At 39.1% G+C, this 24,307-nt stretch overlaps 1 protein-coding gene across 9 annotated transcripts in view; it reads right to left on the reverse strand.

Moving 5' to 3' along the window:
- The window catches only part of LOC119651223 (polypyrimidine tract-binding protein 1), a 602,545-nt gene that overhangs the window by 186,803 nt on the left and 391,435 nt on the right, over positions 1-24,307 (reverse strand). The window contains exon 1 of one of the 9 annotated variants that reach the window (XM_038054687.1): positions 15,095-15,352. The exons of the other annotated variants lie outside the window; for them this stretch is intronic. The gene's annotated coding sequence lies outside the window, so the exon portion shown is untranslated. Of the gene's footprint in view, positions 1-15,094; positions 15,353-24,307 lie in introns of those variants that run through there. 9 annotated transcript variants of the gene reach the window in all.

Raw genomic sequence — 24,307 nt, forward strand, 5'->3', positions numbered from 1 at the left:
GACATTCGAAATTCCTTCAAGTTTATGGTTTTAACATTGATTTTCTCGGAGCTGTCAATCTCAACTTTTCCCTGCTGCAAATTGTCTAAACCAATAATGTGCGACCTACTCGTTAAAATATTATTAATTACCATAGAAATAGTTCCGCGACTTTCATTAACGCTCCCAAAATATTTCATTGACACTAATAAATACTCTCCTTCCATAACTCCTCGCCACGACGCTGCTTACTGAATAAGGAATAGTAGGTGTACCTTCACCTAATTCATAAGATCCCATAACTTTGCAAGGCCGTCGGCGAAATTCGAAAACTCATTATGAAACCTAGAGATCGATGGTAGCTTTCTGCCACCAACGAGAATACGCTTCACCCTGAAGTCAAGTTGTAGGTATCCAACTTTCCCGTGCGCCTCAAATACTATGTATATTCTACCGTGACTTTCCAGGAGATTAGAGCTTGCTACTTTCGTCTGTTTTACACTCTATTTTGCTAAGGATTATCCGTGTAGTATTCATAATGTTTTTGACTTAAAACACAGGATAGAAATTAAGACGAGGAGAATTTCATTGTACTTGACGAGTTCCTTCTTTACGACGGGTGCCGTAACTGCAGGGATGTTTATGAGAGTAGCACATTTCCATATTTCAAGCCGATTCCTCCTCTGTTTTGTCCATCATATAAACCTGAAAACTGGGAAATAGCAACCAGGCAGGAAGCGTGCAGAGCAGCCAATGGTACGAGGAAAAAATTAACTTTCTAAAAGAAGGATATATTTAATTTGCCTAATGGTAAAAATTAAAAACGAAAGTTGTAAGGCGGCCTGGAGGGAGCTCCCAGTCAATATGCTTGCAGCTACAACTTCACACCGGCCGGGTATGAGGGAAATGAAGAGAAAATTTTCATCAGGCAACTGGCCAACCGGTTGGGCAAACGACGGAGGGCAAAGTTTTAATAAATGAAATGTAATGAGTTTAAAGTCCAACCAATTAACTGACTCTACACAAGTACTTTGCTTTGTTAAATCGAGAAAGCCCTCCCCAAGCCCCTGTTCGGATTCGTTATTCCCGTCTATGTATTTAGACTACTCTTTATGGGAACTTATGCAAATATTTCTGAAGAAAAGTAGGAAAGTAAGGAAGGGGTTGAAATGCTGAGCTGCGACGGCAAGGGTAGATGTTGAAAGAGTATGTTATCAATACGGTTAAGCGCAATTTAATGAACTTATTTCGAGTGGATTTTAGAATTTTGCAGGAACTTTTTGGAGGTTAAAATTCATGGGAGAAGGAAACAGGTTTAGTTAGGTAACTTTGTGTTTGAATGTAAATTGAATTTAGTTATGAGAGTCGAATTTATCGCATGATTGATGACTTTTTTGATAAGTTTCTATTAGCTGAAATGTGGGTGCATTTGGAATATTATGACGAAAGCAAAACCTGCTATTCGCAATCAAAACCACCATAAAGTTTTTGAACGGATCAATGTGCAATAGCTAATTGGAGGTTTGCATTCTTTAGACATGCATTTTTTATAAAAGGAAGTATTACTCTTTTGGATCCCGCTCCTTTGGCCGAAACCTATTTTTCCAACCACCCAGAAACCCCCAGCAAATATTTTAAGATCTTAAAATGAAACCTTATGTTTGTACTTTTAGGGCATGATCATATCCCCATCAGTAAAAGTTCCAACCAATGTGGTTCAAAAGTATTGTATATTTCTATTAAATAGGACCTCTGATCTGCATACGAATGCCTGAACGAACAACCCAGAAGTTAGTGAGAAATAAAATGATCCCCGCTAATCAGCCATTGACATTTTACAATAAAACTTGTCCAGCAAGGTTAGCTCATCTAGATCGGGCTCGTTCGTGGAGTTACTTGGGTATTTCACCTCGGAAAATTGTCAATAATTAAAAATTTATTTATGGGTTGTTGAGATTTTGTATAATAATTCGTTAATGTACTTTTATTTTTTTCAAACAAAACAAGAATAACCAACCATTGGGTTGAAATATACTTCAAATTGATTGGGAACTTGCTATAATTTTTTCCTAGAAATGAAAAGAAATTATAGTCATATTGACCATACCATACAGTATGATATTGGCAAGTTTAGTGGACCCCCTACCATTACTAACAAATTTATAGCACGTGAAAAATGTTTTATGTTTTTTTATGTTTTTTATATGGAATTACGGCTTTTAAGATTTTCTGCACGTCAGACGATTAAAAAATGGCTGAACGTATTGACAAATAGTTATGCATACAGTAAATTAACTAATTTGGTTTCGATTTTAAATTAGGCACTTTCGCCTAAGGTCTTTAAAGATCGGAAAAAAAATTATTGTGCTGCTTCTACATAAAGTCTAGGTCTTAAAATGCAGCCCAAGTAGACATTTGCGCAAAGAAAATTAGCATATTTTATTTCTAAGTTTACAATAGTTTCGTGCAAATTGTATTATATGATAATTAACAAAAGTACAATAGATTAAATTTGTACTTTTTGCGTGAAATTACTCCAGCTTAAAACGACAAATGTGTATTATAGAAACAGTTAATTTTATCAACGTAAAATAAAACAAACATGCTTTTATTTTGGTAAACATTGTACTATATATATGTATGATTCACTATACATTCCATTAATTTATTAAATTCATAATTTCGAGATTTGCACGTTTGTAGTAACCCAGTAAGTATAGATAGCAAGAGTTGTAAGATGGAATATCACAATTTTCCCCAGATTTCTTTCTGAAGTAGTGAAGGTTGGCGAGGTACTCACTGTCGTCAAATTATCTATAAAATCTAACTCTACAAGCGTCTCTCAAGGGATTGACATAAAAACATTGTCTGTTCAATATTCAATGAAAGAGATAGACTCTGTGATATAAAGGAATATTTTTTTGATACTTGTGCTAGAAGAATCTAAAGAAAATGGTTGAACATAAAGAACAGCTCAACAATCAAACAAATATCAGAAGTGTTGGAAATACAACATTGAATAATACCAACACTTGGAGTTAATTTTCGTCCATAGGGTCCTTAAATAATCTTAACTTCATTTACATGCAAGTTCTATCATGTCCAACCGAAATTCAATTGGAATTTGCTGAAAATTTCTCTGCAGAGGTAGGCTTCATCTTTACTCTTTTTCCATCCCCTAATACTTTCACGTTCTGGTAACGGGCCAGAGTACTCCCCAGAGCATTTAACTCGAGAAACTAAACGAGAACTTATGAAAGCTTATAGTCTTTGTGTGATATTTGTTCATTTTGGGTATGTTACTGTCACGCGTGAACCAGAGAGGCTTCATGATTGGTGTTATCCAATTCGATCAAGGCCACCTGGAACGAAAGCAAACCCTAGTCGAAACAAAATAGAAGTTAAAACAGAATTATAATACGAAGTGTGTACTGAGGTAAAAGCGTTTTCCGAAAAGCCTGATCAATTTCTACCTGGAAAGGGGGATCCTTCAAGTAGCTCATGCACTCATGTGGGTGGGACGTTTTGAACCACCCCTGGCTTAGTCCATTCGAATTACCACCTACCAACTTCCCTGAAGGCACACATGAGTGGAAAAGGGCTTTTAATCAACGAAAAAATGAAGCGAGAGGAAGTGAAATGAGTGAAGGAGCAACTTCTTACTTCTCTCTTTGTATTTGCCACCGAGAAACGGGTCCACCTCAATCCCATTTTGACGGCATAAATCAGACAAAACAAAAAAAAAACCTTTTTTAAAATATAATTTTCTCTCTTAGTAGGTGAAGTGACACCACATTACTTTTCGATAAAACTGATGAAAGTCCTGGGGGTTTTACTTGAGTACCTCCCATGTAGGCATAAATCCCACGGTCGTCTTCGGACACGGATTGATTTTGGGACCACAATCAGAGCCCCGCCATGACTAGCTCAGCGGTACTGGTATATACTAAGTGCAGTCTTAGCATTCATACCAGTGGATGCGAGGCCTATCTAACAACTAAGGGGCCTATCTAACAACTAAGGGGTACGGCACTCGAGTTGTATAGCGCAACTCCACGCTTTAGCTCCGAGGAGCTCTGCCCGCGATGTAGGCATAACCACAACCACCATGAAACTCCCACTAGGGGGCTAACCGCGAATAGCCGGGCCGAGAACACATCCTCCAAGAATTTTCCTGGAGCGTATGCTCTCAGAGGACCATCCCGGTTCCCATTGTACCAGATAACCTCCGGTGAGGCTTCATGGCAGAGCCAATTCAGATGAGTTCCTTGCAGACTCGGGTCTGATCGCCCTCCTCGAGTACGTGGGTCGATAAAACTGATATTACGACGAATATCACAAATATCAGTTTTCATTACCGCAACCATACAGTTACATATCACTAACATCACATATTACATTCAGCAGCCGATATTACCAAATATTACTAGAGTGACATGCCCGGTATTTATCACATTCGCAGCGTAAAATTTGCGATGGGTGAAGGAATAAAATCGTCCTTCAATGATCTATGTAAGTATAGTAAATCCGTCAGATAACGAAAAGATGTACTATATGTAGAAAATGTTTGAGCGCCAGGGCTGGTATGCGATGAAATTTCCGCGACCATACACTTCTTCCAATTCGTTATCATGGAATTATTATGTCGATTCATTAAACTACCTTGCCGCTTCGAAAATAGCCGAACTAATGCGTCTGAATACCTTAGCGAGTAGTTCATAGACGAACCTTTGAAATTCCAAGACATTACGCATCGCGTCTTTATTTGCGTCAAGCATTGAGTATCCTGGAAATAATGTAACGGACAATTGACACCGCATTCGATGTCGAAGGCTAGGCTTAGGTTATGAAGGATACATGAAGGACAGTTCCCTGCCTCTGTCGCAAACATGGAAATGGATGTACCAAAGCTAAGAATGAAGCATACCACGGAAGTGCTACTTACTTTGAGCAATCCGATTGATGGATTTCAACCGAGCTCCACGTGTTTTTTCAAAGGAGTTTGCAATATTCTCTTTAGCTTCTGGAGGCGTAGGGGTTAGTGCATACGGACATAATATGGACTCTGCAAAACGCATACTGTGTGATGTTAATTTTACACTTCACTCCAATTTTCTACCACTCTTTGTAAAATGTAAAAATTGGTTTATTCGTTGCCAATCACTGTCAATCATTAAACCTTGAAACGTTTTTTTTTATACTTTTACATTTATTTACGAAACTTGTAGTTCCCAGTTCTCATTATTTTCAAACGCTAAGGACGACATTTGGAATAATTGGTACACAGATTACATAACTGCGCCATAAATTTTAATAGTAACTTTCCCATATGTGTTCAGACAGAATTGCCATGCATACTTTATAGGATCCGTAAATTTGTGGGCATTATTCCCTAGTAGTGCCGCACATGATATTCTATATTTTCCTCTTAGTCTCACCTAAAACATTTCCCTAATTACTCCATTCTTTTCCTAAATGCACACATGGTTTATGATTAGTATTGGAATTTTTGCTCAATAAACAGGGGTCACTGCTTTGAAGCCATAAAGTTGTTTTCTCTCTTTCACCAGCGTGATTTTTCCACACTATCTATTAAATACTGATATATACATATATAAAAATGTTTTTTGATTTTATGGATACAAGTTTTTATTCGTGAGATAAACGAAAACCACTTTTTTGTTTAAATTCGAGGTAAATAAAGAAGCTACCAAGAACACATCAAATACTTCTTCATCAGCTACTTTTCCAGCAGAACTAAACACATGAAATATCGACAGTAAAGTGCGAGAAGAAGCGCAGAAGAGATTGGCAGAAGCCACAACGTACATACTAACCGCCAGTTGTAGTTGATCAGCATTTAGGAGTCATGTGGCTGGTCATGTCCAGCTCAATTCTTTTGTGATTTTGACAAGTGACTTATGCCCTAAGTAGTGAACGTCCAGAATTTCTCTTCTTAGGGTTATGTAAAACAAAACATTATTAAAATCGACTCACTGTCTGTCACACACATTTTTCTCCAAACCGACTAAACCGATCCGAATGAAATTTGGTGAACAGTTGGGAACTATGAAATCCCACGCATACAGCGAGTGACATAACTTTAGGTGGAGTTTAAAAGGGAGTTCCCCGTACATGCAGAATGGGAATTTAAAAAAATGTTCACCGAATATAGTCGTGTGGGGTATCAAATTAGAGGTCTTGGTTAGTACTTTCTGAAACTAATATTAGTGAATTGCAAAGTGTGCGAGTAAGGAGCCAACATGTACACACTTAAAGTGAGACAGGACTCATTTTCGGAAACTACCCAACCCAAAAAATCAGGAAAGTGCGCTTAGATGAGATCTAGGCCTCAAAATATTTCCCCTTCCCGTTCGCAAATAAACTTACTAATAGTATATTACCAACTTTTAGAAATTTACTGAAAACCCCCCTTAAATTGATCCTAGAGCTACCAAGTACCATTCCGGTCCAGCGTCAAGTTGATGCGGACTTAGGACCCAACAATTCTCAAAAAAATATAATTAACGCGAACGTTATAGCAGTTCAAACTTACCAACTTCACGCGAGTTTACTCATTCTAAAGTCACGCAAATAAGATGCTGATGTCATAATTAACGAGAATAAACGACATTCGAGTGTTGTAGGTTAAGTTCTTCACATTTGCTAATAATAATAAACTTCGGGTGTGAAGCGTATGAGGTTGACTATTATCAATACAGAGCTTTCCATCAAATGGTTTATTTAAATCGTTTTCTAAAAAATAGAGGGTAATGGAATTTTTAATGTAATCAGGAGGCTTTTAAATCCCTATCCAGCGTATCAACCCACCATTGCTTCGGCCTGCCTTTTGGTCGCTTACCATTAACTTCGATGTTCAGAACAATTTTGACCATTGAATTCTCGTTAGCGCGAATGACTTGACCATGACTTGACTTAACGCCTCTCTCGCAGTTTTCCCACGATCGGTGCAACTCCATATGGATCGCGGATATCCTCATTTCGGATGTGATCAAAATGTGTCACGACACTAGTCCAACACAACATCTTCATCTCCATTACCGTAAGACACCGTTCATTGACTTTTATAATCGACCAACATTCACAACCATAGAGAACGACAGGACGGACGACATTACGGTAAATTGTAGATTTGAGACGTTCGCTGATACGTCGATCACAAAGAACACTAGTTGTGGAATGCAACTACAGCTGCAGGCAAATATAAATCAGTATTTTTTTTTTTTAATGTAGGACCCAACTCATGGGAAATGAATCTTCCCAGCTTACGTTTATCTCATCCTTCTGAGCTTACAATATTATCAGAAACGATTTGGATACGCGAATACCACTTCTACAGCTTTGAACCCAGTCAATTGTAGCGCTTAGCCATGATCTAATATGGCAATGGGGAAAACCTCGGAAAACAAACTTTCTCGAAATAGTGAATGAATTGGATGTGGAATTTTGTTTTTTCTAATCGGGTACCCATGCCCACAAATAACAGGGTCTGACATAGATCAGTACAGCACAGACGACTCCTCTGCTCTATCATCGGTTCATTTTTGAGCGGTGGAATTGGGATTTAAGTAGGAACCGAAAAATCTTTCCATCTCTTTTTCTTTGATTAACTTAATTTCTGCATAGGCGACACTATAGTATAGTTTTCTCGGGATTGCCTCATCGTGTCGGATTGTAGTCTATGCTGAAAGAAGCTCGATATTCTTGTGTTGCGTTGTGTACTGTGTTACATCAAAATAGTAATCGCGAGATACATGACTATAGTATCTTATTTTAATAAAAGATCTGATATTTGATTGAGATTAGAAGGTAATGAAGTCGCAAAATTACTAGCAACAAAGAAGAGGGAACGTTACTCCTGGGGTCAAAAGCCTTCTGTAGAATTAGGAAGTGACTCTTTGTAGAGAAACTTAAGAAGGAGAAGGACGAGCAATGAAGCGCCCAGTTTGGCAGAAAACTCCTATGAACGTATAAGCCGAAGCGCTCGCGAAATTCTCTAATCCTTAAACAAACGAACTTTGGAATTTCAGGATACTGCAGGCTAAATCAAAGCCATCGAAACTGGAGATATCCATGGACACGAGGAAGGCAGTAAAATCTTCACCCTTGTTGATGTTGATTTCATGAACAGCAAAAAATTACACATGGGGGACTAGGGTAGGTGACATTCTAAAATGTCTACCATTTGAAGGACTTAACGACATAATATAATTGAGATAGTTCTTCTTGGCATGGTGCACGTCCCCCGAAGAAAATTTGAGACATCCTTAACAGAATAAAGTGAACTCTACTACTTGAACTAGCAGATAATACTGCCGTGAAAATCATATAAAAATCGTTTTTATAGACTCATTGCATTAACGAATTTACCACCTATCCGTAAACCTAATTATTTAAACATGATTCCCACAAAACATTCACTTTCAAGCCATTGGTATTATCAAATCCTACAAAAAGATACTTTTTCATCTCTTAATGAATCTCATTACACTTTTTGTATCTTATGTTTGTTTGGGATGCTTGTCTCCTTGGCCTTACTGGATTTTTCTCAAGCGTCGTTTCATTCTTCATTCCATCATTGTCGTCAATTATATAAAAAAGGAAAAATGTAATAATATGCTTGAGATACCATCATAAATATAAAGTTTGTTCTGCCCTGTTGCCCCTCTGGAAAGCGAGGTCCACGAGTCTTCAATTGTATGGTATACGAGCTCCGCAGACTTGTGGAGGTGCTTTTAGTTAATTTCCCTTGTTTTATCTGTTTTTGTTCTTTCTTTGACTGAGACGACTTTGCCTTGTTTTTTACGCTTTAAGTTTCGTCTAGGTTCTATTTAAATTTTCCGCGAGAAAGGAAGGCTTCGGTAGAATAGAAGAGGAATGAAGAACATCGGAAATGGATGGTTTTCAGGTCAGTCATCTTCATAAGCAATCATCGCATTTTTCCCAGTGGAGAGTGCAAGAAGGCAGGAGAAAATAATTACAAATTAGTCAGAAAGCAGATATTTTAACCCCTTTAACATTTGTATTTGGCCAAGGTTACCCGAGAAGTCATTCATACTTGCATTGTTGTAATTCATTTTTTTGGAGGTTCAACGGTTATTGGTGAGAAATAGACAACAAAAATCTGGTTCAACTTTTTCCAAGTCATTAAAGGCAACGATAATAAGTGAAAATCCCTCCGAATTTACGATACTTATATTTAAGTTCAAGTCTAAACTTAAGAAACCAAAGTGACACAACGGATGAAATCCCTTCACAATCACATGCTTACTTTGCACATTAAAAGTTTGCCTACTCATCTAATAAAATCTAACAGAAAATGACAAGGTGTTCAAACACATGTAATCACACGTAACCGAAAACGACCCTTCGTCTTCCCTTCCTGTAAAAAGCACAAACTCATGGTAATTAACCTGAGAACTACCTGCTGTTGCTGCTGCCACTATTTGCGTTTATTCTCAAATAAAACTCGACATTTAATGCTTAGATATTTCCACACAGATTTCCTTACGGGTCATTACACTCATGGGAGAAAACGAGCAAACTACGCAGATGAAAGGAATAGAACCAGGCAGGACAAACAGCAAACAACGTTACAGCACATTTACTTGTCACATTCATAAATCATAGTCAGAAAGAGCTTTAATGGACTTTTTGCATCGATTCAGATGAATCTCTTCCTCAAGTGGCAGTTCTTCTTCGTCTTTTCACCGTCCTTCCATCTATTTCTCTCCAGCATCCTTGCATTGTCGTACCGTCTAAAATCTCATCTACACATATGGAAAAACATGACATATGTACGCTCGCTTACGTGATTGTATCAAGCGTGAAGAAAGAAAGAGCTGGGTATGATCCATCTACGGACAATTCATATGTGACATTTAGGTACAGCATGTTGGATGCGTAAAAGCTCAAAGTGATCCCCTGAGAAAATGTAAACAAATTTGTTGTCATCCTGGCTCTGCATTCAGGGACGAATTGCGACATTAGCCGTAGTAATAGGATAAGATGGACACAATCACATGATGTGGCGCTCCGACGCCCCTCTTTGCCGATATATGTATGTACTTGTATAAAAGACGAATCTCCTTGGGGCCAACTAGGACGAACCCAGATAAAATCAACAAAAGGCGTGCGACTAACGACTCTGCACGCTCTGTTCGGATACTCTTGTGGGCCTAAAAGCCATTTCTAATGAATGAAACCTGAGCAGCAACAGAACCAAATGCCACCACAGAATCCCAAAGTGGAAATATCCTTCAATAAGGAGTTGGTTTGTGGAAAATGGACTCGGCGCGCACTATTCAAACGTGTGCCCTAGTAATGCGTCGTGTGTAGCGAGTTCGTTGATGAAGTGCCTTTGTACGAGCGACGAGCGGTTCGAGGTTTTAGTTTATTTAAAATTCAATTACTGAGGCGCTACTTTCATGACGTCTCCTTTAGACGAACTCGACCTGTTAAAGGTAGTAGCAGTTCCATTACAAGCATTACAAGAACGGGATAAGGTGAATTTGCTTAGCTCATTCAGTGTATGCACATATGACCCTACTTTTGCACCCTCACTTACTTCTGAACCTTTCCCTTTAGCTTTTCGACGCCACGTAGAGAACGGGTAGTTACTCTATTCAGAACGAAATGCTGAATGTGTGTAGGAAGGAAGGAAGGAAATGAACGAAGGGTTTGAAAACGTTTATACTATGCTTTGAAAAGTGAATATCTTGTCGGACTCGTAAGTGCACTCCAGCGATATCATCAAGGAAATATGTGACTAACATACATACAAGTATGTGTGTGGAAAGTTCTGCACTATGGAAAGGTGCAGGCACTGAAGGTAATACACTCTCCGTCGAAAAAAATTGGTTAGCTATGTCGGAGGTAACCGATAAGAATGACATGTACGTGTATGTAGCCAAGAAAAGTCTCAGTAAATTCATGTGAAAACGGAAATTTATTTTGCCTGCGACGTATATTACCTATCGAAATAGACTCTACGAAAGAACGGAATAAGGAAGTGGTGCTTAAAACTACTCAACTTGCCGCTTCCTCTGCCTTCAACGTTGGCTTAGTCAAAAGTGGTTTCACACCAGAGAAAATACAATTCTGGCGGAGACGAAATTCCAGGGTATTGGTATACGACACAGGAAGCGGAAGAGAGATATGTATATGTTGACAATTTAGACAGTCCTAGAGCTCATATCAACACCTTTTATATATACCTGCTCTATATGATCAATTTAAAATTGAGTTTGAATATAGAAAATTTCAACTGCTTGCCTTTACGTTCAGAAATTTGGATAGATATCTGATGGACAACAAAAATATTGATCAGCTGGACAAAAATCTATCTTGAACTAATCTTTCCCATTGCATGTACGCTTCTGTGAATACTGTTTAGCAACATATCCTAGAACACCCCAACGCAAGCTCCCCACTATATTGTCAGTCTTGGTGCCGGAAATCTGGCCTACTAAAAACTTCTGTGTGTAATGTGCATGCGCTGAACAAAGTGAACTCAAAAATCACCTAGGATGGCCCGAATATGCAGAAGATACTACGTTTCTAAATGCAGTTTTGATACCCGTTACCACGCTGGCTGCAATTCCAACATTTAAAATGATGAAATCTCTGTATTCGACGTCGGTAAGACAGAAACTACAGTTTCAAGGCATCTTAAATGTGAAGGAGAAAAGGAACAGACATTCTAGAATCGCGACACCAAGCGATCCTGTTATCACTTTCAAATTTACGGATCCACATTTCCAGCCTTGCAATTATATAAGGGATACTGGAAGCAGAACTTGAGCCTATACACCAGTTCGTTTTCAAGCATCCCGATCTGGTAATCTATCTCGACATTGCTCACAGATCCGCTCAACGTCCCTTTCCTCGGAGTCGACTAGCGCCCAAAACCAAATTAGCTCGTCATCCGTACTAGTGGTCGCCAGTATCCCCGAGACTGCAGAGCTGAGAATATTTGAGGTGCACTGCGGTTTTTTTGTCTCGCTAAATGAGGAGCGAGGTAATTTTGAAATGACTACTCGGGGTAGACAACTCGAAGCGGTGTTCTGTAATTCAGGGTACAATAAGTAACTCGAACTGTAACCATATCAAAATACGCGAAAATATCGTGTGTTGCTACAGAATCGAGAATTGTTTCAGGCGTCTGTCTTCCATTCCATTTAACTCATAGGTTCACTTACAGCAAAGCATTACAAATGAAATATTACCGCCATGGGGTAAGAGAAAAAACACACCAGAGACAAAGACGAAATGAGAGAGTTCAACCCTTTTCGGTTAAAATCAGAGAACAGGAAGAGGATAAAACAACGACGGAGAAGAAATCACCATTCCAAAGCCATTTATTTCTTCTTTAGGATGAAGAAGAATGAATATACAGCAATCAATTCTTTAACAAGAAATACTTATTTACACATAAAGGAGAATACACTCCTCTGGATTTCAGACGACAATATCTTCCAGCCTGTAGCCATAAAGCCATGTTTTTCCAGAGACTTCTGGGGAGACAATTACCTACGGAACTTAAAGTCACAAGGGGAATGACAGGTTTCCTCCTAATGAAGGAAAGGATATGTGACAGATCAGGGTGAGATAGGAAAGAAGCATAGGAACACTTGCTTCACAAGGAGGCGTGAAACTGAAAACTAAGCCAGGAAACGAGCTGAAAGTAAATATTTGTAACTTTGGGACGAATGTAAGATCCATTGACCAGTCTTCTCATACTAATAAACCGCACTGGTCTGTTTCTTTTATCAAACCCATAAGCGCACCCTTGGGTAAATTGTATACTCGAGTTGGCAAGCAGGATTACGACCCCCACAACCCCGTGCCAAGACTTCATCATAAGCACATTGTTGCATCTGATGAGAATGTGATTAAACATCGATTTTCTCTCCCTCGGTTGCGGCTATAGGACTGAGTTTTCAGGCTGCTGGTGCGATCGGGTTGATGTTTTTTTAAAAGTTTTGTGTCAAGCAAAACCTTATTGAAATCGATTCACCGTCTATCTGTCTGTCACATGCACTTTTCTCCAAAACGGCTACACTGATCAGAATGAAATTTCTTGGACAGATGGGAATTGTGAAATCCTATGCATAGTCATTGATATAAATTTACGTGGAATTTAAATTTATAAAAAAAAAAATCATATAGGGTGTGAAATGAAAGGTCTCGATTATTACTTTCCGAAACTGAGATTAGTTTTTACTTCAAATGTAAAGTGCGCGAATAAGGAGTGAAAATGTGCACACTTAAAGTGAGGCAGGACTCATTTTCGGAAACTACCTAACCCAAAAATGGTAATTCTGAAACTACCCAACCCAAGAATAATGCAAATTCACGCATGATTAATGCACAATATTACTGCGTCAAATGGCCTTCTCGAAGGAAAAGAAAGGTGCGTGTTAGAAATTTCAGCCCTTCAGCATACTCGACAATGTTGCGCCTTATTCAGCGAACGTCTAAGGTCACTTTGTGAATTCCATTTTTCGGGGCCCCTCAAAACTCATTGAGGCCCAGTTTTTCGCCAATGAAATAAAATGACTTCCTGATCCCCGAAAAATAAATGATTCCGCTTGACCTAGCTCAACAATTTAGTCCATGTTGTACGAAGCATAATACTTGGAAAGCAATGACTCTTTCATTAATTTAAACAAGGGAGTATAGAGCACAGTTTTGAAAAGCAGAGCCCTTTATCTTTGTTTCAGAAGCCACTGGAGGTGTCAACTACCATTGGAAGTAGTTTAGCCCGCAGAGAACGGAGGCAACAATATTCGCCAAAATCTTGGTTGTCACCTATGTGTAGTGACCTGCTTCCTCTTTGGCGCTTGTCCCGTTCGGTAGCGTGATTGGCTTGCCTAGACCGAGTTCACTTTCTTGATTGGCCTTTGGTCGTTTCTCTTTAACTTTGATGTATTGATCTTAGTGACGATGCCGCCGAAAAAGCCTTTCATGCAATTCTGCTACGATTGGTGAAACCAAACAAAATCCACAACTTTCAGTCAGTCGACAGTCGAACAGAAATGTTCTAATCACGTCTACGAGCTACCATGATCAGGTTCTTCCCGAGAAAAGAAACTTATTGGTCTATAGTTCTCTATTATTGCATTTGGGGCTAAGAAATTCGTTTGTTATATGCCAGCTTAGAAATCAGAGCTCAAGAAGCTTATGTTCCTCACTGCCACTTTCCAAAGAGAGTTACCTTCCCTTCCTTGGATTTCACTGTTACACATTAGTCTCAGAATATACGAAAATGGATGATTAGAGTTTGTCTGTCTATTTGCGCAGACAGTATTCTCGAAACCAAACAAAGTTAAGCAATGTAAGCGTTCATTAACACTAGCAGCAGGCTGGCAACATCTTTCAAGCTTAGCTTCACATCGTCGCCGTTTGTGAGCGCCAAAGAATGAAGACTTTCGAAAGTCATGAATTCCAAAGAGGTTGAATGTTCCAAAGAGACATTTTTTTCTGGAAGATATGTTGATACCTGGGTAGAACCGTAGTATGTACTTGCTACTACGAAAAGTTTTAAACTTATCTTTCTGCATTAATAAAATGTGTGGCTCTGAAATGCAAAACAGTTGTCGGGCCCTACACCGGAATTTGTTTCAACCTTAGCTTAGCGCTAGGGATCAACAGAACGTTTAAAATTAGTTGTTTACATGGTAATAAACCCTGTCAGGCGGCGAATACCGAATTTCTGACTAATGATTGATCATTTGCTATCTCTAGATAGCTAACAAATGAAAGACGGTGTGACGTTTTTGACAAAAACAAGTTTCAGCAACAGAACAAGACGTGATACACTTAGATACCTGAAAACTATCAAACAAGTCAAATCACCCCATTGTAATCGCTTAATTCTAATCTACGATTCATCATCCTTGAATGCACATTTCACCGATGACTGTGTACTTTTCCGACAATTTTGGTATTCAGCACTTGTTACACGTTTCGGCGGTCATGTGTGTGGAAATCATAAGAAAAGCTCAGTGGAGAATAAACGCTCTATTTGGGAGCAATCTTTCAGCTGTCTTTTCAAATTTTCCTCTCGCTTATTTGCCCTGTCGTTCCCTACCTGATCCCTTCTCCATCACTCATTCAGTCATACTATTCTGCTCCTTTGTAGACTATTCAAATCGCAGAATTTCATAATCATTGCAAGTAGTTGTACGTATTCACACTTCCGACTCGTCGTCCTCATCCATCCGTTGGATGCATTCAGGTATGAATATATCACTTAATACGATTAAGGATTACATGATGTGTAAGCGTGTGTATGTAACGTTCGGAGCCTGAAATGCCACCTATTTGAGGGCCAATGAGAGTTGATCGTTCGAGATAGAGTGTTAGATGTCCTGCGTTGTGTGTGTATATGAACCATGCATACGTCCGTTTTCCTTACATCCTTCCCGAGTAGGAGATTGCCGTAAGAATCCTTACCTGGAATGAAGCATATAAGGGTATCATCTTGGATGGAAAGATGACAACGTCAATGATACAACAAATTCACTTCGAACTATTGCGGAAACTTGGATTTATGACACCGGGGGAATTGAATTCAATCTAATCCTGTGATTCTTGACATGAGGGCATCAACGAATCTACCTTGCCAGAACACACGCCACACAGATGCTTGTATAGCAGTTGACTGTGGATAACATTAGGATGAATTGATTTGGATTGTACGTTGAAATGTGATTTTCGGCAAATCAGTTTCGGAGTTGTATATGCATTCAGTGTGCACTCAGCATCCTGACGAAGAGTGTCTTGTATCCCAGGCAAATAGTGTTTATGCCACAAGATACATGGTAGAAAACCATAAACAAATGCTCAAGTTATTAAGTTATTATTATATATAATATTTGCATGAAATCTTGTACAATTTCTAAGCAATTAACACCCTTCACCAAGTAATATAGTACAGAAACCAGCTTTAGATGCAAGGAAATTATCGAAGGGAGGGCAAGCTTTGAGTAATCTCATTCATCGCCAATCTAAGAATCACTCTCCAAGTGTAATAATCTTTTATTTGAATAAGTAATCAGTGTTGATCGAAAGCATATTCTCTAACATGCTAGGGGACGTTAACATTCGGAGCTGCAGGGATAGTTGGTCCAAATCAACTAATGACCTAAGATTTTTGGTGGGGGATCCATTTTGTAACGAGATAAAGGTTAAAGTAAATGGAAATCGATTTGAAGCGCTAAGAACCAAACATGGGCCACACCATTCAAACCAAAACGCTACTACACGAACGAAAGGGAAGGATTCAATAAATTCGCGAAATAGATAGGATAGCAGCAGCTATGATCGCTGTTCTTTTCCTGGACTTGAAGGGAATCATTGAGAGTATAAACACACAAGCTGTGTGAAAATCGTGTATTAATTGAGTGAATGACCTTTGATCAAAAATAGACTTGGATCACTACTTCGTTGGCATTACAATACCGCCAAGAATCCCCTCTGACAATCAGGTGAGAGTGAATACTGAAGCCATCCACAACAAAGCCCTCCATAACACCAACAGGGGAGAATGGATAACCGCAACTAACAGAGGTCCTGTAGATAAAGCATCAACAAATCATCTTCATAGCCACCTGAAGAACCTTACCATTGATAAAGTCACAAAAATAGTTGGTTCAGCCGCAGAAAAAGTCGAGACGCCTGGTTCTACGATAGATGTAAACTAGCAACGGAAGGGAAAAATGCTGCACTTTCAGAGAATGCGGGCACGTGCAGAGGTGCATCACCAACTCCGTCGAGTAGAGAACTTCACAGACAGAAAAGGGAAGTCTGGGGGAACCAACAAGTCTGTCAACTCGAGAAGTACAGGGAGCAACCGCACCCGCTAAGACAAAAAGGGAAATCTGTTTTCTGACAGAATAGGCATATTGGAACGAGAGATTAAATACTTTGATGAACTGCTAAAAAATTATATCATATTTTATCGGCCAGTTGGAGGTCCTCCAATTAAAGACGACAGACAAATGCTGTCACCATCAAGTATAGAAGAAACAGTCCGTGCAATTCATCGACTTAAAAATCATAAGCCGGCACGAGCTGATGGAATCATATCCGAATTGATCACATATAAAGTCTACCCAAGCGGCTCCTCAACTGATACTCAAGGTGTACGGCAGCGAAGCATTGCCTGACGCCTGGCAGCCAGCATTATCTGTCACATACATAAAAATACATCACGTTGATGAGCATCATCTATAAATATCCTCCGCTCGGATAGCCCTACACGACCAATTCGATATCCCGACCAAATTCGTGCGAGCCCAAATACAAGCAGCAAGATCACTCACCAGACTATTCGACATCAACAACGGTCTAAGACACCCTGTTATGCGTCCTTTTTAATCTGACTCTGGAAAAAGTTATCCATGATGCAGATGTTATTGTAACCATCCTATTCTAGTCCACATAATTACCGGCCTATACTGATCATAGTGATATTATGGGAAGAACTACCCGAGATGTACAGTCTGCCTACCAGATCGAGCAGACGGCGCCAGATCTTGGGCTGCAAATTCATGAAGGCAAGACGAAGTACATGGTAGCACGTCAAATGAGAACAATGAAGATATGAGACTACAACTTTGAAGCCGTTGATTATTTTTCTAAGCTCCAAAATCACAACTGATAATAGCTATGACGATGAAATCCGCGCAGGGTTGTTTGCTGCCAACAGAGCCTATTTCCGCCTACAAAAACTGTTCCGCTCGAAACGTTTCACCATAGGGTCAAAGCTCTTACTGTACAAGAAAATGATTTTGTCGGTCCTCATGTATTTCTCGAAGACTTGAGTTCTTAGCATGAAAAATTGCGAACTCTTGGCCAAGGTCGAGGGAAGAATCCACCACAGAATTTTTGGATCGCCCTACATGAAGATCGGGGATTCCGTAGCCTCTATAATGATGAAATTTATCAGCGATACCACGACCGTCTGGTCAGGGTCAGGTTGTAATGGGCGGACCAACTAATCCTTATGGGTAAGGATGATGCACCCGGAAAGCCTTTAAGGGCAATATATATGGTAGAAACAAGTCGGGAAACCGGAAGCTAGACGCTTCAGGTATGAAAGGTTTTGTGTATTTCTTTTATAAAGAGATTTGGGTGTGCATTTGTCCCATTAGCATGTAGCACGTAAAATATGCATATATTATGTGAAAATAGCGACTTTCAAGTGATATTGACATTCATAGTCTTGAATTTGCAGAGGAGCACAGATTTGACCTAGTATAACTTTGTTAGTAATAGTGTGATTTTCACCAAATTTGGTAGGATCATGATCTTTACTGTAGCGTACATTGCCGCAAAATTTTGTGATTCTAGTGTGAACTTAAGGGGGTTTTTCCTGTCAATTGCTAAAAATTATAGTAATATACTATTATTAACTTTATTTGAACAGGTATCGATATGGAGGGTATTTCGGAGCCTAGGCACCATATAGTGGCAGCCCCCTGATTTTTTCCAGATTTTTCGGTTGGGTAGTTCCTGAGAATGGGTTCGTTAAATAAATGACCACTTTCAACCCCCCGCACTCCCCACTTTTTCAATTAAAGTCAAAACTAATACCGGCTTCGAAAAGTACTAACCGAGACCTTTAATTTGATACCCCACATGACTATATTTGATGAAAAAAAAATTTAGACCCCCCTTTTGCATGTATGGGGACCCCCCTTAAATTCATCGTAAGAGGATGTAACTCACTATATGCGTGAGCGTTCACAGTTCCCACCTTTCTACCAAATTTTGTGTCAATCGCTATAACCGTCTCCGAGAAAAATGCGTGTGACGGACAGACGGACAGACAGACAGACAGACAGACAGACGGACAGACAGACAGACAGTAAACCGATTTTAATAAGGTTTTGTTTTACAAACAAAACCTTAAAAAGAACACGTGGCAAACCCTGACACAGATGGAGCGATGGAGTAGGGCAGGACGCCAGAAAGGTTTTAGGGATATCGAATTGATGGACTTCGGTACAAAACCGCGATATTAGGACTTCTTCACTAAGGCAGGCCTAGACCGGCTATGGGTTGTTGAACCGTTGATGATGATGATGTCATAAATATGACGTACATCTAGTGGTCCTAATTTCCCTTCACCCCAAGATCTTAGTCTCTCTACTCCCTATCAGAATTCATAAAAAATTATGTTTTGCTTTCGGCGAGCATTTATTTTAGCAGTTAATTCCGATTTCCTTTTGTTGTTGTTATTTTTATTTTCTATTGCTAGCAGTACGCTCAACTAAGATCAGCCCTACCTGATCATGAGGGCAACTTGCATCAGTGATTGTTTTACGTAGGTGGCCGAGGCAGCAACTCGTAGGGAACAACTGATCCGCGTGAAGTCAACGATCAACTAACTTAGTAATAAACAAACATCAGAAACAGCAATTTTGCAAGGATTTTAATTTTACCTATTAGCTAAGTAGATGCCGTTTTGAAGCAACAAAATCGTAAGATCGTGACTGCTATGGAAGGGACATGGGGATGAGGACGTAGCCAGCACAGATCGTTAGCGCCAACCCAGAGAGACAAAAATGGTTTACTTAGTGTCGGTAGAGCTTGGCAAGCGCAAGCGCTAGTGCTGGAAGGAATGGAAGGGTATGGCGACATGGTGTCCCTTATTAGCACAGGTTGAAGGATTTAATTTCCGAATGTTACAAACCGCGGCTAATAAATAAAATATTTGTGTTGTGTGGTTATGATATTATCTGCATTGGCATATTAGAGGAAAATTGGGCGTCAAACGTAAACGTTACAAAAGAGAAGTCAGAGTTAGAGCTGTTGATGATACAAGAAACAAACCGATTTTGTGTCGTTGTTGCGCCAATGATTATTATTATTGACTTTTCATAAACCGATTTCAATATTCATTTTCGATTCGATTTTGTGTCGTTGTTGCGCCAATGATTATTATTATTGACTTTTCATAAACCGATTTCAATATTCAGTTTATTGGAAAATCGTTTTCGACAAAATTATGAAACCAACCATATTCCAGGAGTGGATTGTGTAAAATCAGCTTTAAGACCGCACCTTTCTCAAAGGATCATGTAGAATATTTCACTTGTTATACCTGCTACTGATAAAGAAATCATACGTAACTTGTTTGATAATTTGGAGGTAAAGTTAAAAGGTATTCCTACGTGTAATATGTCGAACTATGATAAAAGTAATATTGTCGATGAACCAGAACAGGAAAAAATAATAACTAAAAGAGAAACAAAACCTTGTACTTCTTTAAGAACATGACCCCCATAATGGCAGACAATTGCTCCAGCCACTCGGAGTGGCCTATGAAAGAGAGCAGCATCCTTTATATTAGACGACAAATTTCCTAGCCTTCTAAAAAATCTGCTGAATCGCTTGCAAGTTGTGACAATGTGAAATCAAGATTTAGAAAGGCAGAATTTTTTTTTAGACCGGCAATAAGTATTAGACCATTTATGAAATACAATGCATGCAATCAAATGAGCCCGTTTTTTACTACTTTCGCGTCGCTGAACTTTTGATTTTCTGGCCTTTTATAGTTATCATTTGCACTTGACCGATCACAAGGATAATTTAGCAAGTGTTTCTCCTCGAAATTCTCCTCAACACTGCTATTAACTTGGCGCCTTGGTCACCCAATCATGATTGACAATGAAATTGATCGAGTCGCAATCAATGATCAATATAAATAACAATGCTCAGAGTTGGACGAAGTAAAATTCTTGGAGTGATGCTGATCTGGCCATTTCCATTTAGATTCCAAATTCTACAGCCTGACATGTCATTATTCGTTGAGCGCCATCAGGGACAAAATAGAAATTGCAAATCACTAAACGCCGCCCCTTGCTAGATCGTAGAAATTGTTGGGCATAGCTCCTCCTTTAGAACTCCGCCCCTGAAAGTTTTATAATTTTTATAATTAAAAATTGCAAAGCGTTTTCTTCCTCCATTGTCTTAATGCTTTCTATGTGAACCATAAAATGCTCAGTAGCATGCCATGTAATATGAATTATTGCCATAGAATCGTTATTTACCGTAATCATCTTAAATATATGTAACTTATTGCAATTAGACATTGATTTTGAAGTCCTAGAACAAGCAGCTGCACTTTCCCTTCAATGAAGAAATGTAGTTGTAGCGAAAGTTGGAAAAAGTTTTCAAGAAAATTATTATCGAGCTGAAATGTTTGAGAAAATTGGCAGAGAATACCCGTTTTATCAATCAATCAATTAAATCCTTCGATTTATCAGTATCATTTCTCACATGAATTCTTGATGAAGGTATGATAGAATGGCCTCATTCTAATTGTATTAATTATTGCATTAGCGGCTCATTTGTAGTCGAATAAGGCTTGTGTGAGGCCAAAAATTCTGGTAACACCTGTTAGGTTGATTGGTAATGATAGTTTATTGCTATTTTATCTCTGGTAAATGTCGCGAACCGTTCAGCACAATGCAAATTTAATGCATGGAGCAGCTCCAGGATACGATATCGCTCCCGGATTCGAATCCCGATTGTGTCATGGATCTTCGTGTTTGGCTTGGGTTCTATCGCAGCCTCAAGTGTGTCGTTTGGTTAAAGTTAGGAGCGATAATAGTGAAATTAAAGCAGTCTCATTGAAAATGAGGTATAGAAAAACTAGTAACAAGAGAACAACAACTGCGTTCTACATCCTAGAAATAGTAGAATAGACCTACTAAGGCGATGATTTTTGGAACTAACAATGCCACCAAAAAGAAAAGGAAAATCATTTGGAGAATATTTCCCTTTTTGGCTGCTTTTCTCTTCCCAGGCACACTGTTATAACTGCAACAAAAAATTTAATCAAAAACAGAAATTTGCTCTATTTTTTTGTCTTTTGTTCAATCGCTGAACTGAAAAACTGCCCATTGAAAAATCATGGCCGTAACTATAGACGATTTATGCCTCAAAATACCATTCATCCAGATATTGAGTTCCTTTGTTGCAAAATCCCTCGTTAAATTCATCCCATAACCAGAAAAGTAATATAAAAAATATAAATATAATATAGGCCATAATATGGAGGACCATAATGGAAAGTTTGGTGGAAATCCCTTTTTCTCTTGGTATGAATTTCTAGCACCCTAACATAGAAAATGTCGCAAGTTGATATTTGAACGTTCTCAATGCATGCATTTGAGTATGAACAATCTGATCGCTACGCAGGTGCAATTCGTTACAGAACATAGAAGCAGTACCTGAAGAATTTACCAGGTGGTACTCGATGAATTCCGCAGATAAATATTTTTACTCGGCATTCTGTCTGAAATATCGAGAGGCGGCGAAGACGGCTTACGGTTCCGTATGCCCTGGTCCGAAATTGTAAGCCGTCTCCGTAGCGTCTAAATTTTCGACACTAGGATACCAATCTCGAAAAGATCGGTGGACCAACACAATTTTTCAGTAAGTTTCTCTCCATTTGACGCGGTCCGACATCAAATGGATGCGAATTTGGGACTAACTCCCCAATCTGTAAACACAACAATATTTGTGATTACAGCCTACTTTTGCTAAACTTCAATTTGACAATAAATGAGACACTCGATTTGGAGGGGCTCTAGTTGAACCTGCGGCATTTCTTCGATATTGAATTTTAACTCGCCATCTTTGTTTTTGAATGCGTTCAAAAATAAGTGGAATTAATTTCGGGCAATGGTAGGTACTACATTATAGCCAGGACTTTTGTAAATCTTCTGGTAATCTCAAGGGCAAATGGAAACGTTGACAAAATTATGTTTCTTGTGTGTTAAGATTGTGAGCCCATCGAGGAAGAGTTGAATCTGGTACATCGTTGATCATATGTTCACTAATAAATTTAGTATAACGTAAATATGTGCAAAAATGGCCCTAAAAATGCTAACGGGCTGAAAAATATCAGATTCGAGAGTGTTTTGACTTCTCAGAATGAGAAGCCAAATGCATTCTGCTTTGAATATTCGGTAATTACGGACCCTCAACGGGCAATTAAAAAACATCCAAAATGCTGTAATTGACCCGCGGAAGTCTATTCCAGCATGCGACTTCAATGGGGCTACTGAAGTGATAAGCCAACAGCAGCCAGGCAGCATAAAGATGAACCGAGCTTCGCACCCGGGGCCACGATGTCGAGAGTTTGTCGCTCAGCTAATTCGGATATCGTGCCGTGATATGATATGTAGAAATACAGAGCAACACATGTAGGATGATAGTCAAAAGTTTGGTGAAAATCCTACTATTATCAACAAACAGTAACAGTAAGTCCAAGTTGTGTTTTGCTTGTGAATTTACTGCTACATACACATGGAGAAGCTACCTATAAAGGAGTATTGAAATATAGTCCAAAGAAGAATTTTTAGCTGCGTGCACATGGAACAGTCCAACAACCGAAGGATCTTTGACTTCTAAGGTCTCCACTTACTGCTTTTCTTTTTTTTATTTCTACAAATTTTGTATTACAAAAATTTTTAATTTCAAAAGTGGGCCTAATTCTGGCCAGAATATTTACGTCCGGTTCATTTTTGGCTTGGACGTAAAGTACTTAATAATTTTGAAGTACAAGGCTCAACAGACTCCGACTAAATACGCGAGGAAACCCTGTGGATCGGAATGGTACTACAGTGTGGGCGGATACCTTTATTGCAGTACGAGCTTAGAAATTGGGGTCCCCTCTCAGAATGATTCCAATTTTAAAATTAGAATATGTATCGGATCTAAATACGCCTCGAATATAAATTGAATGTGAATAAACTTTTTCATAAGAATTATAGAAAGGGATTCTACGAGTGTTGAGAATTGATTACGAAGTCTGCGAGTTTCTCATAAAGGGGGAGTGGTAAAGTTCCGTTGGGGTAGAGCAGAGCTGATGTTATCATTGGGGAACGTAATTTACAGTGTGGTCGTGCATGGGCTATTTAGGGTCGTGAGGAAGTAGCAGGAGCGATGGACAAGAGAAAAACTTTCAGGAAAGATTTAAGTTATCATTTGAAGAACTGAGCGAAATCACAAGGAGAATCGAGTGCCGAAATTCAAAACCCCTATTTATGACAAAACAAAGTTGTTTACTATTTCTGAACTTTTACTGTCGTCTCATCATAAAAGTGACGGCGATTAGTGAAGCCCTAGAAGATACAGCAGCAGAAGCATTGCGGGTGGTTTTAGAAGAGGAAGTAAACAACCGTCATAGCAACAGTCCAATCCAAATATGGAGACGAACATACAAAACAAGTCCTCCAAAAGGAAGCAAGGAGTAGAAATAGTGGGAGAAGCACTGCAGGAC

This window comes from Hermetia illucens, chromosome 3 (assembly GCF_905115235.1).
Source record: "Hermetia illucens chromosome 3, iHerIll2.2.curated.20191125, whole genome shotgun sequence".
In the NCBI taxonomy this organism is placed as follows: domain Eukaryota; kingdom Metazoa; phylum Arthropoda; class Insecta; order Diptera; family Stratiomyidae; genus Hermetia; species Hermetia illucens.